This window comes from Neolamprologus multifasciatus, chromosome 10, assembly GCF_963576455.1.
Source record: "Neolamprologus multifasciatus chromosome 10, fNeoMul1.2, whole genome shotgun sequence".
NCBI classification, from domain to species: domain Eukaryota; kingdom Metazoa; phylum Chordata; class Actinopteri; order Cichliformes; family Cichlidae; genus Neolamprologus; species Neolamprologus multifasciatus.
Genome location: NC_140448.1, coordinates 30,792,455 through 30,811,687, shown reverse-complemented (window position 1 = coordinate 30,811,687; position 19,233 = coordinate 30,792,455). Strand labels below are relative to the sequence as shown.

Here is a 19,233-nt window from a genome sequence, read left to right as displayed (position 1 = left end):
CCTTTGGAGGTTTTCTGGGCACACCTAACTAGGAGGACACTTCACAGTAGATGCAGAAGTCGCTGGAGAGGATTATCTCATCTAAAACCCCAACTCACCCTCATTTTAAACCACATATTTTAGTTTGAGCTACACTAGCTTTACACAAGCCGTAGTACAAAATTTTAGCTCAATCATTGGTCACTTTCCGGCAGCTTTCCTCTGAGTTGCTGCCCTAATAAACAAAAGGGTTGAACAGCAGGTGTGAAGGATCTCTGTGCAATGAATGGAGATGACCATATTAAGGGTAACTGTACTCAGTGACATCATACAGAGCCAGGAGTAGAAAAAATGTCTGTGAAGGTTCTCAGTCATCCAGGTCATCGTAGCCAAAAGAGCGTGCAAAGAAAAGCGTCTGGACTTCTTTAAGTTGCTTGAAGACGTTTCACCTCTCATCCGAGAAGCTTCTTCAGTTCTAAGGTCAAATGGTGGAGAGTCCCAGATATAAACCTAGTGGGAGTGTCCCCCCAAAGAGGGACAAAAGGACCCCCTGATGATCCTCTAATTGCCTGAGCCAAGGTGTGAAACTGGGTGTGGGTCCCAATCAGCCAGGGTTTTGGATGGGCTCGTTGTGAAACCTGGCCCCACCTTATCATGCGAATTCCTGAGGTCAGATGGCCCAGGTTTACGACACCAACTGTCTGCCATCTTTAATCCAGTTTTGAGTTTCCTCCCCAGACGCCTTAACGCCCACTCACATCCTGGTCCATCTGACCTCAGGAATTCACATGATAAGGTGGGGTCAGGTTTCACAACAAGCTCATCCAAAACTCTGGCTGATTGGGACCCACACCCAGTTTCACACCTTGGCTCAGGCGATTAGAGGATCATCAGGGGGTCATTTTGTCCCTCTGCGGGGGGAAACTCCCACTAGGTTTTAAATCTGGGACTCTCCACCATTTGACCTTAGAACTGAAGAAGCTTCTCGGATGAGAGGTGAAACTTCTTCAAGTAACTTAAAGAAGTCCAGACGCTTTTCTTTCCAAGCTCCTTTGACGAGTAGAAAAAATGTCTAAAAACAGAGTGTTTACTTCAGTGGACTAAAGCATGAGCTTTTGGGATAACCTCCGATACCCCAACCTCATCATTTTAAACTTTTGCCATGTTAAATATGAAGGTCCACCATTGTAACAGTATACACTCGACAGAAAAGAAGGTAAACCAAAGTAAGTCCCCTTTAATAGTATAGTAGTTCTTCTTCTGGAAAACATCTTGGTCCAATACACACCCAGAAAAGCTTCACTACTTCTCTCTGACTTTAGACAATCTGCATTCAAACGTGTTACATCAACGACTTCTGTCTATACGACAACAATCCAGCCTAAATTGAACTATTTCCCTTTGTGTTTGTTTTAAAGGCAAAATCCTGCAACCCTTAAGTCGGCTTTTCCAACCAAACACGATTCAATCAGATTTTTGTTTTGGCCTCAGATAATCATTCATGTCTTACAGTCAGTGTCCTTTTGCTGCTGAAATAATTACTCACTCTGGGACAGATAAAGCTGACCTAAGAGCGATATTCAGGGGAAAGAATGTCACAGCATACTTCGCACCGTGATTCATTAGTAGTAAAGATGTCAAGGTCTTGAAAAGTCACGGTTTGTTCTTTCAGTAACTGGTGGTTTTGAGTGACTGGGTGGATAGACGGATGGATTTATTGGTTCATATCATTATCTTCAGCTACATGGCGGCCTGATAAGCATGGCTGCCGGTAGGCCTATTCAAATGTTACCAAAAAAAGCAAAGAAAGTTGCCTTCTTTTTAAAGTGTGTCCTGTGTCCTTTCACTGCTAATATGTCTGCCTATGTGACTGTGGCGAATGATTAACAAAGTGAAGGTTCAGACTTTATTTTAGCTTAAATTCAGTGAAGGACATAAGGACAAATAAACAGCAGCACAAATGTGGCTAGGAGAGCGCTCGCCAGTCTCTGCTCCCTGAAAGGTTAATAAGAAAAATAAAAAAAGCAGATAAGACAGATTTGGCAATGCTTAATGCAGCCTATCATCTTCTTTATTCAGCCGTCTGCAGGAATTTTGAGAAGAAGACGGCCAATTTCTTCACCTGTTATTCACATTTAAGGAAGCCAGCAGAGAAGAAAGTAGAGAAATAGCCAATCTGTCCACCTGTTTATGTATTCATGTATTTATATTTGTCGTCCCCGTGGATTGTACTGCCATGTGGCGGGGCAGTAATACATTTATTTTCAAATGGAAAATATACAGATGGGAAATACTTCTTGTATTGAGCTTTTGGAGCACTGAGAAGTCGAGCCTATTCTCCTCCCTTTCCCACTCATTCTTCACGACTTCTTCTTTAATATGTTTTTTTCTCTCATGGCTGAAATGTGTAGGCTATGCATGGAAAATCATCTTGGCAGCTACTTTCCCTTCTGTTCAGTCCACTATGTTGTGTGTTAAATTGTATGCGTACTCCCCCAATGTTATCTCCCTCGAATCCGCCTTGTGAAAAAAGTCAGGCGAGTATTACTGGAAGTTGTCTGCTCTATCTGCCACCCCTGCCTTTTGATCTCTGCCTCATGGGGCTTTACTGAATGAGGCGAAGTCATGCATACACACAACATCGCGCAGCAGACACAGAGAGATGGCCTTGCTTTCTCTCGTACACGTGCACTGCACAGGAAGGTCCATGAATAGAACACCAGCAAACACGCACTCAAAACATTATCAAAACACACACGCAGGAATGCAGACATTAACACTGCCATCCATTTAGTTGTTGCTACCCTAAAAAATCCTCCAAGAACGTCGAATACTGATGTTTTGTTGCAACCTGCTGATGTCACAGACACGCACTGGGTGTCCTTTTGCTTGTCTTTTCTGTGTCGTCTTTCTCCTCACCCTCTCATAAGATATGCAGTAGGATGGGATGCTGAGAACAAAACCAGTAACTACAGTTTCATTTAGTCTCATTTAGGCCCGAGTCTCAGAGACCAGTCGGCAGTCACCGGTTGCTAGGGAAAAAAGTGCACCTCCTGAGTGGTTGCTTGGTGGTTGCTGGCAGTCACTAAGTGAACCTGCAGGTTGCTGCAGTCACCTGCATTTTGCACAGAAAATGAACAGGCTGGTGCTTTTCTACTCTATTGGAGCATGAAAAGCACAACAAGTCTCATTCTCCAATGCAGTTTTTCCTATGCCTAAATGCAGTGTTGGGGAGTAACGGAATACATGTACCGCCGTTACGTATTTAAAATACAAAATATGAGTAACTGTATTCCGTTACAGTTACCGTTTAAAAAGGTGGTATTTAGAATACAGTTACTTTGTTGAAATAAATGGATTACACGGCGGTACTTTCCTGTTTCATATTGTCGCGGGTCAGGACTGTTTGGGTTTTGTTTGACAGCTACGTTCTGTTGTTCCAGGCGGCAGCGTTACGGTTGTCATGGTCACAGGGTGGCGCTCTCTCTCTGCGTGTTTCCTGGGTGAGAGAGCGCCTGTTGTTGTTGTGCTAAGCTAACAGGCAGAATGCTACAGGTATAGCTCTAAAGAATGTAGCATCATGGGCAGTGTAGTCCGTGCTGCAGGGAGAATGGACTGCCATACACGTTATGTGTCTGTGAGCGAGGGAGGGAGAAAAAGGAAAAGTACGAGCTGTCATCGAGCAGAAACGGGAGCTGGAAGCATGTAAATATAATAATAACCACTGCAGCCAAGAAGAGAGCCTGACGAGCCCAGTTGTAAGTAAGCTATTAAGACTCGACTGTACACCGTGTTCGTGTTTTCCTCTGAAACAATAAGTTCTGTTGCAGCAGCCTTTCAACGCCTCTCTCTGTCTCTGCTAGCAAAGTTGACCCAGACAACAAAGTAAAGCTAGTTTTCGGCTACGAGCCGACACAGAACCCACCGTATTAGCCAGAGGTCCCTTTACTACGGTTCGGAGCCGCGGACCTTCAGTAACAGTAATAAATCACAGCAATAGTACATTCATGTAGTTGTAAACAGCATGATAATATATTAAGTAATCCAAAGTATTCAGAATACGTTACTCTCATTGAGTAACGTAACAGAATATGTTACAGAATACATTTTGGGGCATGTATTCTGTATTCTGTAATGGAATACATTTTAAAACTAACCTTCCCAACACTGCCTAAATGCTTCAAAGCTAACACTCACAGTCCAGTACCATTGGGGAGCATCTCAGGGTTCAGTATCTTGCTCGAGCATACTTTGGAGCAGGCTTGAATTCCCAGCCAAATTAAAACTTGAACCTTTTGAAATGTGCGGGTATCTTTTATGTTCTCCGTTTCCAGTTTATGAAACACTTCTACAGTTCTTCTAGTGTTTGCAGACAAATCAGCATGTTCAAATTATGGGTTTGCAACCTAAGCAATCACGAGGTGGTTTGTTGCATGCACCATATACCCCTTTGTGACTGATTTCACACAACAATTGTTAGTAAATTCCACCAACCACTCACCAGCCTGTTGGGGAACACACTTTCTCTAGCAGCCAGAGGTTGCCTGAGGCCTTAAGAGTATTTTGTGTTTGGTTTCACTCACTATTTGGATAGAAAAGCACGGTGATTCGATTTAACTTACACCTTTTAACTAAATAAAGGGTTAGGGGTGGGGAGGTTGGAAAGCAAAATAGTGATCCTGGTGTAAAGGCTAAGATTAGCGATATAAAGTTTTGGTACTCTGGTTGTGATGGTGCCTGGAAGGAGGCTTGAATCGTTTGTGACAGTCGACAAAGAGGCAGGGTGTGAAAGAAAATACGCCGAAGATGCTGAAGGCAGCTGCTTGTCTCGGTCAAACACAATGACTCTTCAAATAAAGGCTACAGTAAAGGCGAACCACAGCGGACGGAAGGGGACATAAAGAGATTCAGACAGGTTCACAGCATGATAGGCCTTTTCTGAAGAGACTGTAACAGATGGAGCTGATTTGATCTGAAATATCCCCGAACTTGAACATTTTGTCATTGACTGAGACAGTCAGGTTCTTTCTCACAAGAACACCTGATGTGTGAAGCAGAAAGACCGAGCAGCTCTCGCTGCTAGACTGGACATAATAGCAGCCCAATCAGTCAATATTGATCTTCACAGCGGGTCAAAAGAGAGACAGCATTTATCTGCATGAAATAGGACTGCAGCAGTGACAGGAGCACATCAAACAGCTAGAGAGAAGATCGGTCTCTCTAAAGGTTCTCTCTGCCAACAATAGCAGAGTTTGTCAAAGTTTCACATTTATAACCATTACGGCTTTTAAACTGTGCACAAGCACAAAGTTTTCCAACATTTTTTTACTTGACTCATAGTTTGCTTTCTGTAAGGAGCTACCTGGAGCTGCTGGAATTCAATTCAGTTGTATTTATATAGCGCAATCGTCATCTCAATGTTATAAGATAAAGACCCTAAAATCCTAAAGACAGCCATCGATCCAACAAGCACTTTGCAAGCATGGGAAGAAAGAACTGCCGTTTAAAAGGAAGAGACCTCCAGCAGGCTCAGAGAGGCAGAGCCATCTGCAGAAAAACAGAATCATGTCACACATTTATAGTTACACAGAAAGGCTTTAATGCAAGAGATACCTCTTAGCATAATTTGCATAACTGCTGAAGCACAGCAACTAAATAAGCCTGTTGTTTGCAGGTGCTTTGGCAGATGTTTTTTATTTAACCTCGGCTGATGGTGTTTTGTAAGCTTTAGGCACTGCTTTAGTTTATTCCAGGCTCAAGTACCATAGTCACGGTGTCATATTGGGAGACTAAAGAGAAATCCTGACTTTTCTGTGAGCAATAGACGACAGACTAGATGTTGCTGAAAAGGATGCAGAAGGTAGTAATATGCAGAAGAAAGATAACAAATGGACGATGTCAGTGGAGGTGATGTGCATGATACTGGTCATCTACAGCAGCGGTCTCCAACCTTTTTTGCGCCACGGACCGGTTTATGCCCAACAATATTTTCACGGACCGGCCTTTAAGGTGTCGCGGATAAATACAACAAAATAAAACTAGTACCGGTACCGAAAAAAAGAAGATTTATTCATAACACACGTGAAAAGACCCAGGAAAACCGAGTTAACGATAAAAACAATAACAAAATAACGCTGAAAACCAATAAAAACCCTGAAAACCATACATTTCACACCTGAGCCTCAACTCTCGCGGCCCGGTACCAAACGACTCACGGCCCGGGGGTTGGGGACCGTTGATCTACAGCATGTCACAGTAACCCCGGGTATACCAGCGACACTATCCTCTTCAGCTTTGCTATGTTGTACCCAAAACCTTTTCGACTGGCTGAGTGATCTAAGCTTATACTGGTCAAGTAAGCAAACCTTAATTGTGTGATGTCAGGGCGTTGTGAGACATCATAGAAGCAGTCCAAGATTTCTTTTCTTTATCCATCATGACTAGAAAAAGAAACATCAACAGCTATGCACAACCCCCATTTTTGTCCCTGTCACAAAACATTGGGAATATGATTAGGGAAAAATGGTTACGCATCGGGATACAGTAGCAACGTCAGCATAGGACCCTTTCCTGTGGAATTTACTGGTTTCCCCTGTAAAATGACACTGAAGTGATGCAAATGGATCCAGACCAAGTGTCAGCACAGGTGCTGATTCTGCGGGCGGCATGCATCCAGGTTAAATTTACATTGGATTGATATAAGGACTTCAGCTGGTGCAAGAGCGGCTTAACGGAAGCGACTGCCTGTCTGGTTTTTCACTGTCAACTCCTGTTCAGAAAGGTCATCGAAGAAAGTGAACACCAAACAGCCGAGGCGTAAATCATCACCTGTAAGTACGAGAATGTGATGGAGGGTTGACTGGAAACCAGACCGCTGAGAGCGCTGAGACTTAACTGCTGAGCTAACGTGAAAACTAAAACTATGATGTAATAGAAGCAAAGGGTGAGGGTCTGCAGTGCTGGAGCCTTTACATCACATAGACTTTAAAGTCATCAATCCAGAATACTGACTGACAGTGGGACAGCAAACTGCATTATAGGTATTAATTGCCTTGCTGCTGTATCGAGAGCTCATTTCTCCTTAAATACTGGACGACAGCTTTGCTTGTTAATTCAGATTTGCTTACACGTCCTTTTAGATGTTTAAAAAATGTCTAACAACGAGAACTAAATGAAACCCAGCAGTGAAACAATCCCCCCCATTAAAAACAGAGCTCTTACGCTCCTCTGGGATTTACACCACTTCAAAGGAACCCTGACCTTCCTACTTCCTCTGCTCCTCTTCAGCACTTCTGTATACCTCTTTATGGCTCACTTACTTACTCTTGTTTATAATCTCGCACCTTTTTTCTCTCCTGTCCTTTTTAATATCTTCGCCTACCTTTTAAGATCTCTCCTCTTTGCTTTCCATCTTCCATCGCCATCAATGAAACGAGACATTAATCAATACAATCACAGATCTCCAGGAGTCAAAGAGTTTGTTGATGTTCTGGAAGCTTTTTTTTAAGTTCTTCATTAAAATGTGAAGCATTCAAAACAGGCATTTGTAAATCTGATCATTACCTGTGAAGCATATTGCACAACAGGAAGTGTGAATCTAAGATAGTTTTTGAGGTACGTTAATAGAGAGTAGAGTTAATCAAAAACACAGCGAGGAGTCCCTGGAGGTGGGTCTCTGCAAACATTAACTTTGTGTTGGCTTCTTTTGTGAGATAAGGTGCAATTTTGCACCACCTCAGTGATTTATTTGATATGTAATTTCCTGTTAACACAGTACAATTACCCTGGCAGCCTAAAAATGTGACTTGTGTTACCAAATGGTTTATTTTGGCTCAAACTTGGCTTAAGGCTTTTACTAAACTAGTTGTTTTTTGGGTTTTTTTGTTTTGTTTTGTTTACAAAAAGTGTCTAAAGGCATATGAAAATGTATTTAATTTACCAAACAAAAGAACCTAGGATTCCAAACTTCAGCCTTGGTATCGCTGCTGTGACTGAGCAAACCAAGCTGAAAGAAGTCCAAAACATTAATGAGGACTCTGGGTGAACGTTGTCTTATTCAAGCCATTATTACGGCGCCTGCTTCCATTGAGACTGGCATTCACAGTTACTAGCTTTTTAGCAAGCTTCCAGCTTTGTGGTTAGTTAAAGGTAGGTTAGTTAACAGTGTAGGGATGCAGTTAATGGTTTTTAGAAGTCCTGTTTTGAGGCTTTGAGATTAGCATTTCCACTGTAGCCATCTTGGTTTGGAGACACATGGGCTGTATCCCAATTCAGGGTCTGCAGCCTTAAAGGCCGCATTTTAAGGCCGATTGCGTCACAGCGACGCAACGAAGGCTGTCCCAATTCGAAGGCTGCTCGCAATGCGGCCCTCAAATGCGTCCTTCATTTCCCTGAATTTTAAGGACGTGGCGGTGTAGACTTCATGGCCCAACATATCCCAGAATGCATAGCGCGGCGGTGGGTGTGGATAATTTTGCCGAAAAAAAACGGCAGATGAGGGGCGCCTGAAGAGTAAACTTTAAGTACTGAATATTATGTCACTTATTTATGTGCAAATGTTTAATAACGAAGAACATTAAAACATTACTGTTGGCCACATGTCGGCAAAGTCATGTGACATTAGTGACGTTTGTACTAACTTGGTTTTAAAGCCTTTACTTTAAAATTTACGTCATTCAATAGCTGAGCTTAATCAGAGAATGATCAAAGCTCATGTAGAAACAAACAAACAAATGAACAAAAGATGTTCTCCTTCATTTCTGTCAAACAAAGCTGTATGAAACGTTTCCAGCTGTTAGTATCATGGTTGCTAGGCAACCTGGGCAGCGCAACGGAGGCTAGACCGTCCCATTTCACAAGCCTCGCACTTCCGGCCTTAGCGGTCTTTGAGTACGCGGCGCTTGTGGAACGTTGAGGCTGCGTACTTTAAGGCTGCGGACCCTGAATTGGGATACAGCCATGGACATGGACTTGGACACACCCCCCGTTGGCTAACGACCTGTCAGTCAGCTACGTCTGTGTTTTTTCACGTTTACGGTTCAGTTTGTGATTCAGTCTGGCTCCGTTGAAGAACCACTGATCCACCCAATCACCTGCTGGGTATTTAAACTTTTATTCTTCTTAATGAGATGACAGTAAATTCCTAAAATTCTGACTTCCACAGCGATGCAATCTTTAAAGATGTTTGTGCTCATTAGTGGGCTCTACATCGTATGGTTCATTGTTCTTTTTAGTTACATTTTTCCCACATAGCGATACAGGGTTCATTCAGGTATATTTAGAAAGCGACTGAGTGCCTTTTATGTGGAAGTTTTCTTTTGAAAAACAGCAAGAATCGTTTAACAGCATGCTAACTGCATAGCTAGCTACACTGAGTGCTTGTCAGCTTTAAAAGCTCTTCAAGCTGTTTGATCTCTTTTGCGCTGTCTACATCCTGTGGCCTCATTGTTCTGATTGGATGGCGCTTGCCTGTTCGAGGCTTAGACTGTGTTTTTCAGACTGAAAATCAGGGAGAAAAGAATTTGATTGGAATATTTTCACTCATTCCATTGTTTAGCCAAACCTGTTATGTTCTTTGTTGTGAAGGTAAAAACTAACTTTAGCCAGAAAAAGAAAGAATGCACGATGACACAAAGAAGCCAAAGCAAATTAGTTTCTTAGCGAGTAAACTACTGGACGACCTGTTGCTGGCATTAGCTGACAGACTGGGCGTGAAGGACCTTGCTCAAGGGTATGTCAGCAGTAGTAATTATGGGGATAGAGTCCCGGTGTTTGAGTCTGTCAGGCTCAAACTAATAACCCTCACGTCACAGTCGTTTAATCGTTCACAATAGCCACTTGATGCCTCATTAGCAGAGTATTTGGAGGTTTGGTGTGTGTGTGTGTGTGTTTTGTGAGTAATCAAACACCGACATCACTTCGTGCAGTGAACATCTAAGCCAACAAAGACAGTGTTTATCTGCCAGTTAACTTCTGAAGCAGAGCTACTTGTTACTTTTTCTTAGTTGAGAGATGATGGGAGTGTATTTTCATCGCACTGCTGTCAATATCAGGCTCAATACTGTTCGCAAAGCAGCAGGCAGCATGATGGATGAATCATTACTCGAGTATGAATTGAGTTTAAATCGCTCGGCAAAGTTTGACGCCTTGTTATATTCTTGAACTTGTCTTGAACCCGCTCCAAAAGCCTTCGTTTGAAAAAAATGTCTGTAGTCAGCTGCTCCACTCGACCAGAAGGGAGACCAAACCCACTCAGACACACTCCCACTCAAACAAAATCACATGAACTGCTCTGTCATAAACAATGTCTGGATAAATCGCTTTTCTTACTCTTACAGAACAGAAAGTAAAGAAAGTTGCATTTAAGTAAAGAAACTTTCTGATGACAGTCAGCAGGAATTCTTCAGATGATAACATCATCAAATAATCTACAGAGTATTTCTTTGATTTAATTTAATTGTTTAGCCAGTAAAAAATAAAAAAGCTCATCGCAGCTTCTTCGAGCAGACGGTTTGTTTTCCAACTGTTTATTATATATGAGCAGATGTTTGAACACTCAGGGGGAGAAAGAAAAAAAAACACAATAAAAAAGTACAAGTCCTTGGGCAGAAAAACAAAGATTCATTCACTTATTAGCACCGAGATGGCGAGAGATTAATTAATCAAACTCAGCCTGTGCTGACATGTTAGACTCGTCTCCAAGCACACCATTAGACGTACGACAGGAATCATGTTGGTGATAAAAACAAGAGAATGAAACCCTAAAAAAAGTCTTTTATTTATAATTTGAGCAAATTAATTAAAATTACTGGCATGAAAAACAACTAGAAATTTGCATTTTTTTTGCATGGTTTCTAACTCCAGTCCTGCACGTGCCGGTATGAACGGCGCTAGTCTATGCATGTGCTAATCGATCAGCACGCTGCTGGGATTTATTCCACGACGGTTAATGTCCGGACCAGGTAAGTTTTTAAGGAGACCTAGTTAATTACACATTAAGGGAAAAATTCATGTTGATTGTCAGTGTCTGCTGAGGCTCCTTCTTTTTACTTGTTCTAACCTTTGTATGTCTTGTTTGGTGCAGGCGTCAATTACTGGATGTGGAGCGCCAACAGCCGATTTACTCCAACCACAAATCACAGCTACAGGTAATTTTACCCACTAGTTTCCCCACCGGACTGAATGCACTAATCAGTGATTATTGAACGTAATCTTGTGTCGTAAACCGCTCATCATTGTCCATCCAGGCTACCTCATCAGGACATATTGGTTTCCGTTGATGATAACCAACAGTTTACTTCTTTCAGTCTATTTCTGGCCTTCAAATGAGTTTCACTGACATATTTAAACTAGACTGCAGCAATGGACATGTGTGAAGCACAAAATTGAAAAGAACTGCTAGTATTTTGACTGAGATACCACTATTACTGAGAAATGGGGTGCAGTAAAAGTCCATCCATATAAGTACAGTCTACACATGTCTACCCCTAAAGATGATTATTGGACCTTAAAGTAACAAGTTCAAGTATCTCTGGATCATTTTTACAAGTAATGGGAACATGGAGCGTGAGCTGGACTGGTGGATGGGTGCAGTCCCAGCAGTAATGTGGGCCCTGTATCCAACTGGTGAAGAGAGAGATAAGTAGCTGAATTTAGTGTAATCTGTAGGGATGCTGGGCTCAGCCTTAGAGAAACTGTGAGGAGTTGGGGGTCTAAAAGAGCCTGTTAAGGGGGTTCGGGAGCCCAGGGTGCCTCCTGGGAACCTCCCTTTGGAGGTTTGTTCCAGGGATGCCAAACTGGAAAAAGACCCTAGGGAAGACCAATTGTTTATATTTCTCAGCTGGCCTGGGAGTAGAAAGCATACCTGGGGAGCAAATGTCTGGAATACCAGCTCAGTCTGGTGCCACTGCAACCCGACATCTGATAATGAATGGATGGAGGACGGTAACTAAGTTTATCTTTGAAAGACTGAAAAGAAGTAAAATTAACTAACATATTTTACTGTTTTCGATCCAATATCACAAAGCAGTCTGTTTTTGACCAAACGCAAAAAGAAGTTGTAGTAAAGAAAAATGCTTACTTGTGAATTTCAAGGTTTAACTGCTTATTTAAGCTTAATAAAAAGCACTTAAAACTCTCTGTGCTGCATTTGGAATCATTATATGGTGGTTGAAAGTTTAACAGATTCTGGGCCTTTATTCTCCCTCGTGCCTTTTCTCTGGATGCACTGTGTAACAGCAGTCTGGCGAGGAAGGAGCGGCTAGCAGGTCCAGCGAGAGTGTGGAGGTTAGCCGGATAACTCGAAGCCAGTCAGTTAAATCAAACAGACTTTTATTCGTTGTCAGCAACATAAGACCATACAAGCCAGGTCTCCACGGCTCTACTCTGTACATACATGAGCGGGGATCGGTAGTCGCCGGCGCCAGCCTGTTACAACAGTAAGGTTTCTCCTGAGAACATAACATGAGCTGCATGTAATGACTGCGGCTATACTCACACACCCACTAGGAGACTCCCCCCAACTACTATAACAGTGGGGCAACCACCCCCTATTGGTGCTATAACACAATAAGGGTTGTTGCAACTGGTTCCTGCCACACTCCCAAAGACGTGCTTAATGGGGACATTTGTGACACTAAGTTGACCATTGGTCCAGATGTGAAGTAAATACAGGCTTGAGAAGTCAGTGAGACTAGATAAGTGCTTTACAAACGCATCTCAGTTTTCATATAGATACATGAATAATATGTCAAATAAATTCCCTTTCAAACCTCTGTATTAACGTTATGCTGGGCGATGGAGGCACAACTGGTAGAACTTTGGAAAGCTCACCTGAGCCTTTTCGATGTGGCCTCACAAAATTATCACGACCACAACAACCGTGAAAATAGTTGGATCTACACTGCTGCTCAATCACAGCTGCCTGATCAATGTTTTTCATTAGCAATTTAGCAAAGTTGATGGTGGTGTGTGTGTCTGTGTGAGTGAAAGACAGAGAGGGAGAGCGAGCGACAGAATTTCTGTTATAACCTTCATTTTATGGACGCACAGTGTGAGCACTCAGGTCGCATCAGAGCATCGGGGTGTATAGAGTGAGACCTGCATCGTGACCTACGAACTTCTAACCCCTGCGAGTCAATCGTGCAGTTTGAGCAGAAGCTGGCTAAAAAAAATTGCACAGTGTGAGCCCAGCTTTAGAGCATATGGGCCGCCTCTGTCAGACTGGCGACCTGTCCAAGGTGTACCCCACCTCTCGCCCTGTGGTAGCTGGGATAGGCTCCAGCCCCCTGATAAGGATTAGAGGAAGAGACTTGACGTATGAATGAATTCCCTTTACACAACCGTGTGTCCTTGAAAAAAGGTGGTTTTTGTACTGTTACATTAAAGAACAAAATTGCCACCATAGGTACAAACCACAGGGATACACATAAGTGCCGCCTGTCAGTGGTACTCACAGGTCTATTTGAGAGGGTACGGTCCCACTGACAAGACCACTGTCGGCATCAAATAAGGTTCTTTATTTCTTTAATTTTCGAGAGTGTTCAAGTTAAAAGAAGTTGTTGTTTATAACAAAAACAGGGACCCTTCCAGTAATGGTGCTGAGGTTCCTGCACTAGGGAGTAATTAGACGTGACAGTATTAAACACCCTGTTGTCAAGGCTGAACAGCTGCCATGGCAACAGAATGCGGCGTGTGATGTCAGCTTTACTGCTCAGTTGATATTCTTACTTTTGGCAAATAGGATACACTAAACTGCTTTAGCTTCCCTTCAGTTACTGCAAGCCACTTTGCAACCCATCTCCAGCCCATCTACTTTTACATGCTGATTTCTCTACCAGGGGTCTTGATGGGCAAACAGAGCTCTGCTGAATGAAAGCAGGTGGAAAGAACGCTCTCTTTGACTGTGATATTCTTGACTGAAATGGCTTTAATGTTCTGCGTTTTGATGTTCTTTCATGAAATACGTTTCATAAAACGTTGTAATTGGTGTGATTTTGGCAATAAAAACGCCCCCAGATTGCTTTACTTAATTACCACAATTAAATGTTGGAATTTATGTCTCTCCAAGTTTGCATTTAAGAGCAAGTTTTGAAATAAACTTGAAATAAAGTACAGCCATCCATCAGCACCCTTAGCAGTGGTAGGTGTGTACAAATCTTCATGTACTTATTTTCGTTTGGGGTTCATTAAATTCCTCTGATTGTTGTTTTTGGGAGTTAAAAAGCAAGACGAGCATTAAGTACGTTAAGGGCAAGATTTAAACATCTCTCTGCCAGCAACCCGCCAGGCCATTCTTTTTCATTTATGTGTGCTTTTGTGTTTTTATCTCCTCATGTTTTGTAATTATGCATTTTGTTGGATGTCTTGCAGCGAGCTAATTTTCCCATTAGGGGCTATAAAATCTTGAAGTTTAGGTTTATTAGTCATCCCCTGAGTGCTGAATTCATGAATTTAGCAGACTCTGCCTCAAATATAATTAGTTTCTTCGTCTGTAACTCCATTTCACAGTACTAAAATGTGCGGCTTGCCTATTGTCCCTCTCTCATTACTTTAATTCAGCTAAAATGAATTGCATGTGAACTGTGAAAACAGACCGGTGAAGGCGTGGGGTCGACCTTTTTTCCCCCTCTCCCCTTCTCTTTCTTCAATCTCTCTCTCTGATGACCTTTCAGTAAAGGCTGCTGAAGGTGCACGGGTTTAATTGTCCCCAGTGCGAGCCAGTAACTTGGATCTCATCAACAGGATGGGATTTAATGCTGCCAGTATCCAATTCTGCATTCTAGTGGCAAGAACGGGCTGTTTGGATGCAGCCTGGGACTAATTCATGGGGAAGAAGCTGGACTTGAATGAAGAAAACCATGTGAGCCTCGACCCTGACTGCTATTGTTTTTTTTCTCTTTTAAATCTACTTAAACTTGTTCTTAAAGCCAAAACTCCACCTTCTTATGACCTGTACCTGTTTTTGTCAGGTATTACTGTTCTTAAAGCAAGATTGCAGACAGATGCATATTACAAAGAAGATCTAAATAAAGAGTTATGTGTTAGTCAGATTCTTTAATTTATTTAATGTATTAAATTGTTTCAATTCAAGTGCAGTGATAAAAAAAAAAAAAAAAACTGAGTCACTGATGTTGCTAATGCTGCCAAAACGAGCGGTATTTGGAGTGGAAAAGTGAAGGTCGAGCAGCTCTGTACCATCCATTTCAATTGGCCATTGCAGTGAAAACTGGATGGATTATGAAAGTTCAACAGTAAAAACTTAATTTCCATTTAAATCATTTACCTCAGAGTTCTGGGGCGAGCAGCAAAAAACTTTATTTTTAAAACTCACATAATTTGATTTTATTAGAGTTTAAAGTCATTCAGTATTCAAACAATGGGACATTTTGAATGACAGCTGGGTGCTCCTGTCTGCAGGGCTTTACCTCTTCTAATTGGCGTTGATGAAGATGACCTCTTAGCCCTGTTTTTAGTGTCAGTTCCTTCTGGAGCATTTTTAATGTAATCATCTGACAAATAATACAGAGTCCAGTGAGATTAATTGAACCATTCAGTGCATTTCTGCCCCAGTTTTGGTGAGCGAGGTTCTAGCGTGTTAACACTAACGAGCAGACACACATCCGTCTCATGCACATTTGCTGTTTGTGGATGTAGCTAGCTAGCTAACCAAGCTAGCTAGCTAACCAAGCTAGCTAGCTAACCAAGCTAGCTCTTCCAGATTGCCTCTAGTGTTACACTCAGCTAGCTAACCAAGCTAGCTAGCTGAGTGTAACACTAGAGGCAATCGGGAAGAGCCGCTCCACTTCTTAACCAAATGCTTTCCAACCAGTCATGACAGACGGCCGCGCCTCTCACTTGCTCATAGGGGGTCAAATGATTGTTGGTGTTTTCTCTGTTTTCTCTTTATTATTGCAAGATCTGTACCTTTCACAATAAAGCTCACTGAGGTAGCTGTGGTTGTGATTTGGCGCTACACATCATCAAGCTGATTTTTCATTTCAGTTTAAGTTTGTATATAACGAACACCGATTGGTGTACTAAGGATTTAGGACAGGACACCCTCCTTTCATAGTGCCTGTTTTCAAACATTAACATGATAATTAGAAAACTGGACATCATTCAGGGTTTTACTTGAGCCAGAGGCTGAACAGTGTATGTATCAGAACCTTTGCTGTGACTGTATGAAGCCAGAAATATCACAATCCAACATCATGGTAAAATTATAGGTGGACAAACATTAAAAAGAATAATGTTGTTTGTTCTTTTATCTGTAATCAAAGGCATCAGCCATAATCATCTGCTCCATTAGCACCCGCTCCTCCTCCACTCCATCTTCTCTTTTTTTTAAATCTCTCCCAGCCCACACCTTTTTCCACCCATGAAAAAGCTTATCAATGCTACTCGGAGGAAGGCAGGCTGCAATCAGAGGGAAAATTACAGCTCTTTCTCCTGTCACTATCACCAGCAGTTCACAGCAGACCCAGGAATGTTTATCTTCAAATGCATTATGACTAAAATGCTATCTGCAAAGAGAAAATGGTCTCGTATTGTAGCCTGTCCCTTTTTTACCTGCTGAAATAGTTATAATTGCATTTTCAGGAAAAAAATCACTTAAAGGGTTACAAAATTTAAAGACCTGCTTTTAGGAAAAATGCTGCCTCCTAAAAAGCATGCAATCTAAATTTAAATGCAATTTTTTAATAAAGTTTAGAGTTTTTAGAGCAGCTGGTTACACCATCAGTGGTCTCACGTCTGTGTGATTTGCAGATGATGTGGTCCTGTTAGTGTCACCAAGTGATCTGTTGAATGCAAAGTGGCAGGAACAAAAAGTTACAACTACCGTCGCATCTGAGGCCGTGGAGCTCAATCGCAAAATCAGGTGGATTTTCTGCTCTGGGCTGAGGGATAAGTTGTCGCCTCAAAAAGTTTAGCAACCTTGAGCTCTTGCTCTGAAGTTGGGGAAAAGTAGAGAATGAGATTGACAAGCGGATCAAAGACGAGCTGAGCCTCAAGGCACAGCTGTCATTTGATTGGTCAGTCCTACCCTCAAATATGGCCATAAGCTGTGGGCAGTGACTGAAAAATGAATGAGAGGTCGAAGTCTAAATGATTTATGGCAAATTCCCCTTTTCTTCTACTTCCAACTCATCAGGGCACAAAAAGTTACAAATGCTCATTGACACAGATCAAAAACAAACTTTTGGTTTGTCTTAAGCATCATCGCTAACAATCACTTTGAATATTTGGGGAGCTTTTTGTCCTGTACTGAGACCTGACAGCATCAGCAGCCTCTGCAAGAGTCTTACAGCTTATGAGTCGTAGCCCACTCCACTCAGTGAGCTATTCCAGTGCCCCCCGATCATGACTGCAAATTGAACAGGTAGCACTGGAAATGACCTTTGCTTTGAAGTGGTTTTGGGTCCACTGTCAAAGATGGACGAGGAGCTCAGTCACTCAGGAGGTCTGTTCCTCCTCTACATCACGAGTAGCCAGTTGAGGTGTTTTATGAATATAAGGGGATTTTATTTTAACTGTTTTTCAGCCATAAACACAATACCTCTGTAGTGAGGCCTTGTGTTCATTGCCAACGACCAGGAAACTTCAGGAAAAACCAGGATAACTTTGGGAGAATTGATGACTCCGGGATCGCCTCGGTAGAGCTCCAAAAGAGCAGGAGATGGAGGCATCTATTGAGCAGACTACTCTTGACCCAAAGTGTAAGAAAACTGAATAGATGGATGGATGAAGAGAAGGAAACACAGAAATACACAAGAAAATAATGCTACGTGCAGTTAAACAGTTTTAGCAGTACTAAAAAAGTCCCAGTGCCCTTCAGGTACTCCAACATTGCAATGAAAAGCATCCACAGCATGCACTCTCCTCCACCTGTGATACAATCAAAAATCACTCTTGTACTGCAATCGTCGGCAATGACACAAAATTATTATTATTTGCAAGTGAAAATTCAATTTAGCGCTAAATGCGGTAAAGCAGCGTTTACTAGAAAAGGGCATATTGAACGAAGGAGAAATGTCAGGCACAACTACGGGCTGAAGAGAAATACAAACAATGGTGGTTATTTGCTTTCAGGACACCTTAAATAGCCTCACCCAGAGGTTAATAGAAAATGATACTGTTTTAAGGCGGACTGAAGACTCTCCAGCTGCCACTGCACCACTCTGGCTCGAATCACTGGGTCCCATAAACCAGCACAACAACAAGCACCACAGCTTTTTATATGACAGGCCGAATTTAACTCAGCTGAGTGTGTGTGTGTGTGTGTGTGTGTGTGTGTTTATCTGTCTGTGTTTGTCTCTGAGCCATAAATATGGGTGGCACTCCTCTCACAGATTACAGGAGAAGGTAAACATCTCGGGGGAGCTTTGAGGTCATCTCTCCTGCTCTGTATATTACAAACTGCTCCAAAGCCTCTACAATTATAACCGAGTATGGGTCATCGCATAAAGGACTGGTAATGGCCGCCTGGACTCAACCAATTGATGGTTTGGCTTTTCTTTGGTAATCGGGTGTATTTTAGCCCAAATTATGAGCTTTTCTGGAGCTAAATAACGAGGTTAGCATCTGAACCTGATTTAAAGGAGAAACACACACTGAGGACATTAACAGCTATCTGGATGAGTCACGTGATTTATGCAGCCTACCAATGGACCCAATATTAGCACCATCGGGGCATCGTGACACCAGCATTAAACAGTGAGCCAGAGGTGCCGGCGCATTTTGATATAGTATTAGCATTCAACTCCCTGGAATAAGAATGGTTTCAGGTAGTGGATTTAGCTTCTGGTTGTAGACTCTTTAAACCTGTATCTTCTCTACAGACCTGCTGGTCTTGGTCCTCCATTCTCTTGATTGATGACCTCAGGTAACACTGGTGAGTTCACGACCTCAATTAAAAGTTTCAAGTCCTATTGAGTATAACATAATGTTTATTTTGTAGATCATTTCCCCCCTTTGCCCATTTTCAAAACACCAAGATGACCACAGCCAAAACACTCAACTCGAGGCTTCATAAATGCCTTCACTAACCGGTGGGTGTAGTTTAACTAAATGTTATTTATATAGCACCAAATCACAACAACACTCACCTGCTTTATAATGTAAGGTCAAGACCCTGCAACAATACAGAGAATATCAGCCAATCCCCCCCATGAACAAACACTTCCTTTCACCAGGAACAAGCTTCCAGCAGAACCAGGTTTAGGCCAGGACTGCTATGGGTGACGATGGTTGACT

The 19,233-nt window shown here is 42.3% G+C and overlaps 1 protein-coding gene and 1 long non-coding RNA gene across 11 annotated transcripts in view; both read right to left on the bottom strand.

Moving 5' to 3' along the window:
- The window catches only part of sgcd (sarcoglycan, delta (dystrophin-associated glycoprotein)), a 598,968-nt gene that overhangs the window by 149,105 nt on the left and 430,630 nt on the right, over window positions 1-19,233 (bottom strand). The window lies entirely within an intron of this gene.
- The window catches only part of LOC146510490 (uncharacterized), a 36,729-nt gene that overhangs the window by 13,911 nt on the left and 3,585 nt on the right, over window positions 1-19,233 (bottom strand). The window contains exons 2-3 of one of the 3 annotated variants that reach the window (XR_014876301.1): window positions 4,148-19,233; window positions 1-3,188 (exon numbers count right to left, since the gene is read on the bottom strand). The exon at window positions 1-3,188 is cut by the window's left edge and continues 13,911 nt beyond it. This is a non-coding gene — a long non-coding RNA (uncharacterized LOC146510490). The other 2 variants (XR_014876302.1, XR_014876300.1) reach the window with 2 other exon arrangements.